Raw genomic sequence first — 10,837 nt, forward strand, 5'->3', positions numbered from 1 at the left:
AAAAAAAAAAAAAAAAAAGAATGGATTTTGAAGTTTCTTTCATTTTAGTTTGTAGCAAAATGTATCCTTTAAAAATAGATGACATCAAATATTTTATAATTAATTTTTTTCTAGTTGGTACAAGTACAATAGCACTTCTGTAAGTGGACCAGACAAAGGGCCGTAACAAAGTGGTCAACATATCGGAAGATGGCCGACATAAGGAACTAGACTGACTGTACTCATACGTACATGTGGTGCATGTCCAGTCTATGAAAATTAGGTCAACTTAAGGAGGTGGTCAATGTAGGAAGGTGGTCAACTATTGATGTTCTACTGTACATAAATTTTATTTTTATTTTTATTGTTGGGGCTTCATTGAGGGTACAAAGAACCAAGTTAGAATGATTGCATTTGTTAGGTAAAGTCTCTCTTTTAATTGTATCCCTGTATATAAAAATGTTTACAGAAATGATATAATTATTTGAAGAGTTTACAAAATCCTGAGATGGTTATTTTCTGAAACACTCTGTGCATGGACTATTTTGAGGTCTATATAAAAATACACACAAATATAAAAGGAAGAAAAAAAGTGTAAGTGGGATATTATACAGGTGATTGTTTCCATTATACAGAGCTGAAGAGAGCAGTAAAAAATTAGAGCTAGCTAAGGAAAAAAATACCTCAAAGTTAGAAAATGTATATAAAATATCCAGCTTAAAAAAAAAAAACAGGGGTAGGGAAAAGATACTTTTGATGGGGGTCATTAATCCTGATCATTTAAACAGGATTGCCTATTTACATAGTGTGCAGAGGGAAGCTATAAAAATAAACATTAGGTATGTAAATCCTTGTTTAGGCCACCCTGGGCCATCTAGAAGCATGGCAAACCTAGGAAATATATATTCAAAAACCTGAATATCAAGTTCCTGAGACATATCTTATTTAATCAGAGGGTTTTGGTAATACCCAATAAGGTATCTGAAACCCTTTAATTGTCAGCACTGAAGTCCATCAACAACATCTAGAGGTTTCTGGTTATTTCAGATCACAAATCATTTCTCCAACTTCACTGTTTTACTATCAAACTATCTCAAGAAAGAATATATTTTGTTTAGAATGCAGCCATAGCACTAGCTTTTCAGAAATTCAAGAACTGATCTTGTCACTTTTAGTTATACCCCTTTTTACTTTTCTTGCCCTAACCCTTTTTTCTTGTTTTGTTAAGCAGGCCTGGTGGAGGTTTGAACCCACTGCCCCTGGTGTGCAGGGCTAGCACTCTAACCACTGAGCTATGATGCCCAGCCTGCCCTAAGTCTTTTTTGAAACAGATGCTTCCAACACAAAAGCAGAGTTGTGTCTGCAGAGGTTATCCACTCTTCAGAATTCAGGGTGGAGGACCTCTGTCCTTGTACTTATGCACATAGCTACTCACTAAAAAAACTGCCTTTGAGACTTGGAGCTAGGTCATCCACCCTGTAATTGTAATGTCTGATAACTATAGCCTGAAAGAATTCTGGGAAGAGAAATAAATATATAAATTTCCCTCTCTCTCTCTCTCTCCATATATATATATACACACACACATATATGTATATATATGTATATATATCTCCACACTGTATTAGAATAAAATGACTCCCTTTTTCCAAAGATTTGAATTTCATAATCATTATTTACAGTAGATAGCCAGAAATGCCAGGCTAATGTTCTCCTATGCCAGTCTTCGTCTAGTTCTCAGGTTCTAAGACGTTGAATCTAAATCAACTCAAGTCTGAATCATTAAACTAGGTAGAATCCCACCATCCACATCCCCCACTCCTACATCAGGGAGCTGGGTACTGCTAGAGGAAAATCATTAAACTAGGTAGAATCCCACCATCCACATCCCCCACTCCTACATCAGGGAGCTGGGTACTGCTAGAGGAAAATCATTAAACTAGGTAGAGAACCCTTCTAGGGTTCCCCAGTCATTTTCCTTTCTCATTTTCCACAAACTCTCTTTCAAACTCTGCCAGTCTTCAAAATTGCAGCTCCACTGTCTCCTCCTTTATTCTCAGGACATGATCTGTTTTACTTTCTGTACAGAAAACAATGGGCTCCACAATGAAATTTGGGAAAGTTACTGTTACTAAATATAGCACATACACCTATCCCAACTTTCCTTCCTTTCTCATCTGTGTGCACAACTGAACATCTCCTTTTTAAGGTTAATTCCTCTTACACCCTTCTATCTCCTCCAGGACTTGCACCCTTAATTACATATACTCTGCCTTTATTTTATATAAAAAACTACTTTCATTTAGTATTAGGTACTTCATTTAAATATGCTTCCATCTTTCTGATTTTAAAACAAAACTAAATAAAAACAATAGAACAGCTTAATCTTATTCTTCCTGCAGTGAATTGCACTTTCTTTCTTACTTCTCACAATCAGGCATCTTGACTGATCCTTCAGCGTCCTCTCTGTTTTCCAATCATTCCAACCTGATATCAGTCTCTCCTATTCCACGAAAAGGACTCTTTGTATGTTTATCAATGAATCTCTCTCTAAATCTGATGTTTTGAATTCTTACGTTGCTTGACCTCTTAGAATTTGAAATTTTTGACTACTTTATCCTTCTAAAAACATTTTCCCCAAGTCTCCTCCTACGATACCATCCCACATTTTTTCTCCTACCTACCTGGCTATCAGATCTTAGGTCCCCCTTCCTACTTTGTTGTCCTCTAACCATACTTAAATGTTGGCATAACATTCCAGAGAAGAGAAAGTTTTCTTCTCACTCTGTGCTCTTCAGTAGACAATCCCATCTTAATCACATCATACATATGTCTGATCATCATATGTACCCTAGCACTACACAGAGTTGTTCTGGAGCACGTGGCACTGGTGAGCTTCTGATCCTATCAACACTCCTTACATGCAGATGGTATGTGTCTCTTCCTGAGTTCTTTTCTATATTGCAAAGATCATAGTCTTGCATTAGTTGAGGGGTTTTTTGGTGGGTTTTTTTTTTTTTTTTGGCCAGGGCTGGGTTTGAACCTGCCACCTCCGGCATATGGGGCTGGCACTCTATTCCTTTGAGCCACAGGCGCCAGCCCTGCATTAGTTGTTTTCTAATTCCTGTAAATAGGAGTTTTACTAATTTTGTCTAGTCTTTATGATTATTTTAAGCAGGGGACTAATGCTTATAACAGTTTACAAAGTGTCCAGAAGCAAAGGGGGTCAAATATTTAAAAGTTAGAGAAAAAGAATTGCTAGAAGAAAATGTGCAATAATTAAAAATAGCAATAATATTTTGGGAAGGCTTATCTAAGTATGACACAAACTTCAAAAGCCATGAATAAAAGCATTGATACATTTCCCACAACATGTAATAAGACAAAATTATTCCTCCTGACAAAAATAAATTGCATTCTGAAGTCAAAAATTAAACATGAAATAGGGAAGATATTTATAAACTACATTTCAGAAAGGACCTAATTTTCTTGATATATACAGAACTCCGATGACTGAAAAAGAAAGGTCTAACAATTTAAGAGAAGAATGTAAATGTATAGGTACCAGAAAACAAAACCCAAAATTTCTGAAATACACAAAAATGTACCTAAACTCACAGAGAGATATCTGAAATAGGAGGCTGTAGGACGACAGGTTCCTAGATGGCCTTGTCCAACCCAGTTCTCCTATCTCCCACCTGTAGTTCTCAGGATAACTTTAAAATGTGCCAAGAATGAAGCATCCTGAGACAAGAAGAAACTGGGACACACACTCTACGTCCTCATCACACCTACAACACAACATTCTACAATACCTGAGCTCAGTGATCTGAACTGTGCCCTTGGTATACAACCCAGTGAAGAGCGCATTCAGCCCCTCTCGGTTGTGGTACGATGCAAGGTAGATACAGATGAGACTCCATCCTCCCTGAGCTGCTTTCCTGAGGCTTGGAGGACTCGCTTGCCATAATACCTAGGCTTCTATTTGTCCTTACTGCTTCCACTGTCCTTATCTATCTAAAGTAATAAAGTTGTCTTGTTGACTTATTGTGCAAGGGTTTGTCTCACTAGACTCATACAACAGGCAGAGAATCTTTGCAGAGATGAAAATTTAAAATATACTGAGCTTACACTAGTAAAGACTAAAATGGTTGAAAATATATTGTGTTATCAAGGTAGTCGGAAAACAGGCCCTTTCCTATAATGATTCATTTAAAAGAGATTTTGTAATAGGAGAGTATTGCAACTGCAATGAATAGATTTTTAGGAATATCTACCAAAATCAAAGTACATATTCTCATGAATACCTTTAAGCAAGTATAAAACGCATTAGTAACCAAAATTGGAAAAGAATTAGCTTTAACTAAATTCTACACATCTACTCCATTTCCTTTTCTTCACTGCCAGACATCTGGAGTGTTCTAAATTGGCCTTTTTTTTCAAACTGTAAGTCACAGCCATTAATAGGTCATGAATTAAATTTGGTGCTTTAAAACTGATATTTTAAAGTATGAAATAGAATACAAAGTTGTACTTGACTATGACTAAAGTATTATTTCATATAACATGTTTTTCTCTTATTATACATATTAGGAATACATATTGTTTTGTAAATCTTTTCTTTTGGTTGTATACTAGGTTTTACAATTATGAAATATTATTCTTTTATTCTTCTCTGACAGAATACATCTTATAATTTGTGGTGTCTTAAAATCATGGCTGGCTAGACAATGAATATAAAACTATTATCATTCCATATTTTTAAATTTGTCATAGCTCTTCGTATTGTCATCAGTTTAAAAGTGTCATATGGATTGTTTGCACTTTATGTATTTAAACTTCTGTTCAGAATGCCTAAAAATGGTGACAATGCCAAATATAGGGTGTCCATAAAGTTCATGGGCAATTTACTATGTTAAACTATTTTAAATTGCACATGAATTTTATGTCCACCTGAATATCAACCATTGGATAATAAATTATTATATATAGAGAAAAAGATGAACAGAGAAGATCCTTTAAACATTTATATGTAATAGAGATTGATAAGAAAATAAGTTTAAATGTCATATAAAAACAATAGCATGGCTCTGGTTTTCTTCTAAACCCACCATCCTCTCTTCATACTCCTCTGTTAGCTCCTCTGCCTGAAGGTGAGATATTATGATAGTGATGCAGGGCTTAGTCCTGAAGTCTCTTCTAGTCTATTTTCTGTACTTACTTTCTCACAATGTGATATTGTCCATGACTGAGATTCATTCCCACTTCAGGGCCTTTATGCCTGTAGTTCTCTCTACTTGTCAACCTATATGAGACCTTCATAGGACTGGCTTTTTCTCGTGATTGGTTTACATTTCCTACATTTACTTCTTTACCTGGTATGTCTGAAACAAAACATCTGGTCTTCCTTCAAGCTCTGCTCTTCTACACGTCTTCTCTATCTGAGGGCAGAGTTAATGTCATGGCATAGAATGGCTGCTAGAGCAGTGCTTTCCTCCATGAGCAGTCATTCTGCAGCCCTGTTTCATTCCATCCTATGGATCTGTCACCCTCTAGAATGTCTGTATCCTCTACAGATCCTCTGCATCCAGCCAGGAGATGAGGGAAGACCAATACTATGAAGGATTATATAAGAAGTTTTAAAGCTAGGCCTAGAGGTGGCCTACATTCTGTTGGCCAAAGCTTAGTTACAAGGCTTACAACAGTTCTAGGGATGCTGGAAAATTGCTATGGTTTGAATGTGTCCCCCAGATTTCAAGTGCTGGAAACCTAATCACCAAATTCATATGTTGGTTAGAGGGTGGAGCCTTTGGAAGGTACTTAATATTTGATATGATCATTAGGGTGGGGCCCCCATTGGCGCCTTTATAAGAAGAGGAAGAGACCCTGAGTTGACACACATGCTCTTGCCCTTGCACCGTGTGATGCCCTCCAGAAAGCCCTCACAGACACTGTCACTAAAGTTTTCAGCCTTTAGAAGCATGAGCTAAAACTCTGTGCTTTAAAAATTACCCCATCTGTATAGCAACAGCAAACAGCCTAAAACAGAAAAACATTTTAGTTGTCTGCTCATGAAGTAAACAAAGTGGTACCCCCACCAGAGTTTATTTATATGACTGTAGCTCATAGCAACCTCAAACTCTTGAGCTTGAGCAATCCTCTCACTTCAGCCTCCTGAGTAGGCGGGACTATAGGCACCTGCCACAATGATCAGGTAGTTTTTCTCTTTGTAATAGAGATGCTAAAACATCAGAAGGTCTTGAACTCCTGAACTCAAGTGATCCACCCACATTTGACTTCCAGAGAGCTAGGCATGAGCCACCATGCCCAGCCCTAGATCCTCAGCTTAAAATCCTCACCTTAATCACATCTTGCCATTTAAGGTAATATCCACTTTGACATGTAAAGTAGTATTTACAAGGTCTGGAAATTAGGACCTAGGACATATTTTTTTGGGTGGGGGGACCACTGATGTCACTACTCATTATATTTCCCATTTGGTTCACTTAATTTCATTTCTAATCAATATTTCATAATACTTTAATGGACTGATTTTTCCACCAGCTATCCTTGGGAGCGGTAACTGTGATTGCCTATTTGTGTTTTGTGGGACATAATCAAATAAAAACTGGGCTACGTTGACTGATATATGCACCAACCTAGATCCTTCACAGGTAGCCTTGCCAATACTCAGATCAAAGAAAAAATGATTTATAGAAATTTGAATAAAAAGAAGCCAATGAAATAGAGGATGTTAAAGGAAAGTTGAATTCTAAGAATTAGCAGATTCTTCTGATCAGTGTAGTCACGTTTTAACTCTGCACTCAACTATTCTTACTGTGGTCACCAAATACCTTCATCTTATCAAATGGTACTGTCAGTTCTCCTCTTTTAGTTTCTCATTCTCTCTGGAGCATTTCCTACAGTTAACCACTGTGGGCTTCTAGACTCATGTTCTTCACTTGACCACCAAGTATTCTCCCAGCAGGTTTTTTTGTTTCTCTCTTACTCATTCTCTCACACCTCTGTTCATTGTCCTTCACTAGTTCCTGTGTCTGAGGGTAGAATAGTGTAGGGCTCCGGGACTAGTCCTTACATCAAGGACTCTCCCACCAAGTAATCTCATACAAGGCCTATGACTCATTTCTACCTCAGGGCCTTTATACCAGAAGTTTCTTCTACTTAGAAATTTTCCATGGATGTTCACATGGCTATCTCCTCCTCATGATTCACTCATTTCCTACAATTATTTTTCCACCTACTATGTCCAAACATAAAACAGATCTCTTGATCTTTTCCATCTGAGTTAATGATACTAACATTCACCCAGTTTTTTAGACTAAAGACATAGGCACAGTGTCTTAATTTTTCTATTTCACTTATCCCTAAAGTCAATATCAGCTGATATTATTAGCTCACCTTCATAATATACCCATAAACTGACATTTCCTCATAATTTCCATACTATGATAGTCAGAACTCTTAAAGATAGACCACAGGGGGGAGATTCCCCATCTCCCATCTCTCATGTACATGCCTTGTATAATTCCTAGGGAAGTGAATATAATGAATTTTACTTCCATGATTAGGTTATATGGCACAATTGACCTTAAAATATTGAGACTGGTCAAATGGACCTGACTCAATCAGTTGGGTATTTTTAAAACAGAGTTTTCTTTGGTTAGTCACAGAAGAGAAGTCAGAGATTGGAAGCATGAGAGGCTCTGTCATGCTTTTGTTGACTTGAAGTTGTTGAGGGTCATGTGTCAAGAAAAAGCAGCCTAGAAGATGAGACAAGGGCTGGCTGAAAGCCAACAAGAAAACAGAGACCAGAGTTCCACACCACACAGTACTAAACTCTGTTCATAGCCTAAATGAGTTTGGAAGCAGACACTTCTCCCCAGACTGCAGATGAGAACTTAGTTGACATCTGGGTTTCAGAGTTTGAGACCCTGTGTGGAGAATCCAGCTACAACGTGCCTGGACTTATGACCTATAGAACTGTATGATAATGAATGGGCACGATTTTAACCACTACATTTGTGGTAATTTATTAGCAACATGCTAAACTTCTAAAGTATCTAATCTATACTACAGAAACAGTTTCCTAATTACACTTCCTCTGTATTATACCTTTGTTTTCTCAAGGGCCATTCTCTACACAATAGCCAGAGTATTCTTTTTGTTAAAGTCCCATTTCAAAAATGCATCGTCCTTACAGATTGATGAAGGGGTGAAAGGTAAGAACAAGAATAAGGGGGGAGGAGCAAGATGGCTGACAGGTACCAACTTCCGAAAGAAGCTCCCATCCAGAGGGAAAGACAAAGTCCAGAAAAAACCCAACAAAGTTGAAGACTAGGAGCCCAGCTGAGAGAGAAGAAAGACATTTGCAGGACATCTCTGCTGAGGAAAGTTGCATCTCCTAGAAAGCAACCTACAGGTACATAATACATCCGAAGGAAGGGTATCTGACCCTGCCTCCAAGAAAGGTGGGTTTTCTTCTCTTTGGCTGTTCCTGTGAGTTTCCTACAGTCCAGTGGTGAACTGAGGACTTACTGTCTCACCCCACGTGTGAGAGCTACAGAAAGAGGGGTCTACTCCTCTAGAGGGACCCTGTTGAGACTCTAAACACCCTCTAGCTAGGCAGAAAAATCGAACTAACGCTGCACGACCATTTTGAATTCCCAGTCCACCCTTCCCCCCTTGCCTGCAGAGACAGTGAGAGAAGGCCCAAGAGTAGCAACCCCTCACCCACGGGACCAAGCACCCTGTCCCCGCCCTGCAGCTGGAAAACTGTTGGATCTGCGTGTTCCCCACGGCTGCCACTTGGCCACCACCCCTGGGCATCTCAGTGGGAGCGGTGAGGATTATTCGACCCACGAGTCCTTCTAGGCTACCGCCATTTGGCCGCAAACCCCTGAGCACCTGAGCGGGGCGCCCCAGGACTATTTGACCCACCCGCCCCCCCAACCCCCGCACAGCTACCAATCCCCTGACACTCATCCTGAGTAGAGGACTGTTTGAACCGCGTGTCCCCCTATGCTGCCGCCGCTTGGCTGCAGCCCCCTGGGGATACAAGCGGGGTGCCCCAGGACTGTTCGACCCATGCAACCCCAGCACAGCTACCGCTTTGCGGCTGCCCCCAGGCACCCGAGTGGCGGAGGACTGTTTGACCCACGTGGCTTGGTCACTGCCCCCAGACACGGGGTGGGGGGGGGCCAACCCTAAGACTATTTGACCCACTCGGTCACTGCCACTGTTTGACAGGCCGATCAGCGGCAGCCACCCCAGGAAACCTGAGAGGGGTGCTCCCAGCACTGTTCCACCGCATGTTGCCCGTGTCTGCCGCTGCTGGGCCACTGCTCCCCAGGCACCTGAGTGGGACGCCCTGAGGACTGTTTGACCAGCATGTCCCCCTGCAGCAGCTGCTGCTCCCGGTAGACTGCCACCACTCGGCCGCAGCCCCATGGGCACCCAAGCTGGGCACTCTGAGGACTATTCAACCTGTGTGTCCACCGCAGCTACTGCTGCTTGGTTGCTGCCTCCCGGACACCTGAGTGGGGCACCCCAGGACTCCTTGAAGTGCGCACTCCCTGTGCACCTGCCGCCTCCTGGCTCCTCCCAGGCACCCGAGTGGCAGAGGACTCTTAGACCCACATGGCTACTGCCGCTTGGCCACAGCCCCCAGATTCCCAAGTGGGGCACCCCTAAGACTGTTTGCCCGGCTTGATCACCACCCCTGAGTACCTGAGCAGGGCCCACCCAGAACTGCTTGCCCTGCGCAGCTGCTGCTGATAGGCAGCTGCCCCAGGAAACCTGAGGGGGTACTCCCAGCACTGTTTGACCCACATGTCCCCTGCCAGTGGGGAGCCCTGAGGACTGTTTGACCAGCGTGCCCCCTGCGGCTGCTGCTGCTTGGCCACCGTATCTGGGACACCTGAACGGCCCCCCAAGGATGTTTGACCCACACAAGATGCACGAAGACTGACGAGTGCATATCCTTAGGCTTGCCACTGCTTGGCCACAGCCCCCTGGGCACCCAAGCCAGGTGCTCTGAAGACTGTTTGACCCACGCATCCCCCTGCAGTGGCTGCCACTTGGCCGCAACCCCCTGGGCACCTGAGCGAGGCACCCTGAAGACTGTTTGACCAGCACATCCCCCTCCCGCACCTGCTGCTTGGGCCTTCGCCAGTGGCAGCCACAGGATGAAGGGTTTTGGGATAGTCTCCAAATGGTGCAAACTCACCATGGGGCGGAATCAGCATAAAAACTCTGGTAACCAGAACAACCAGAGTAGATCAAGTACCCCAAAGAAGGATGGCGCAGAAGCATCTGAAGATCCCATCCATAAGCAAATGGCTGAAATGTCAGAAATCGAGTTCAGAATTTGGATAGCAAACAAGATTTACAGAATGAAAGAAAAGAGGCAATTAGAATTTCAAGAAATTGTTCAAAAGACATCTCAAGAAATCATTCAAAAGATGTCTCAAGAATTCAACGATTTCAAAGATAAAATGACCAAAGAGTTTGAAACACTGAGGCAAGAGGTTGAAGCCCTCAAGGATCTGAAAGATACCGTGGAATCCCTCCATAACAGAGTGCAACAGGCAGAAGAAAGGATCTCTGACATTGAAGACAAAGTGTTTGAAGAAACCCAGGAGTGCAAAGACCAAAAGAAATGGCGATTAAAAATGGATTTTACTCTCAGAGAGCTATCGGATAACTTGAAGAAAACTAATATTCGCCGTATAGGAATCCCTGAAGGCGATGAAGTTGCTTCACAAAATACAGAGGCTCTTCTTCATGAAATTATGAAAGAGAACTTTCCAGACATGCCAAGAGATTCTGAAATTCAGAT

At 41.5% G+C, this 10,837-nt stretch overlaps 1 protein-coding gene across 1 annotated transcript in view; it reads right to left on the reverse strand.

Annotated features, from left to right (window-relative positions):
- GLIPR1L2 (GLIPR1 like 2) overlaps positions 1–10,837 on the reverse strand; it is a 44,914-nt gene that overhangs the window by 640 nt on the left and 33,437 nt on the right. The window lies entirely within an intron of this gene.

This window comes from Otolemur garnettii, unplaced genomic scaffold (genome assembly GCF_000181295.1).
Source record: "Otolemur garnettii isolate 467f Iridium unplaced genomic scaffold, OtoGar3 scaffold00007, whole genome shotgun sequence".
NCBI lineage: Eukaryota > Metazoa > Chordata > Mammalia > Primates > Galagidae > Otolemur > Otolemur garnettii.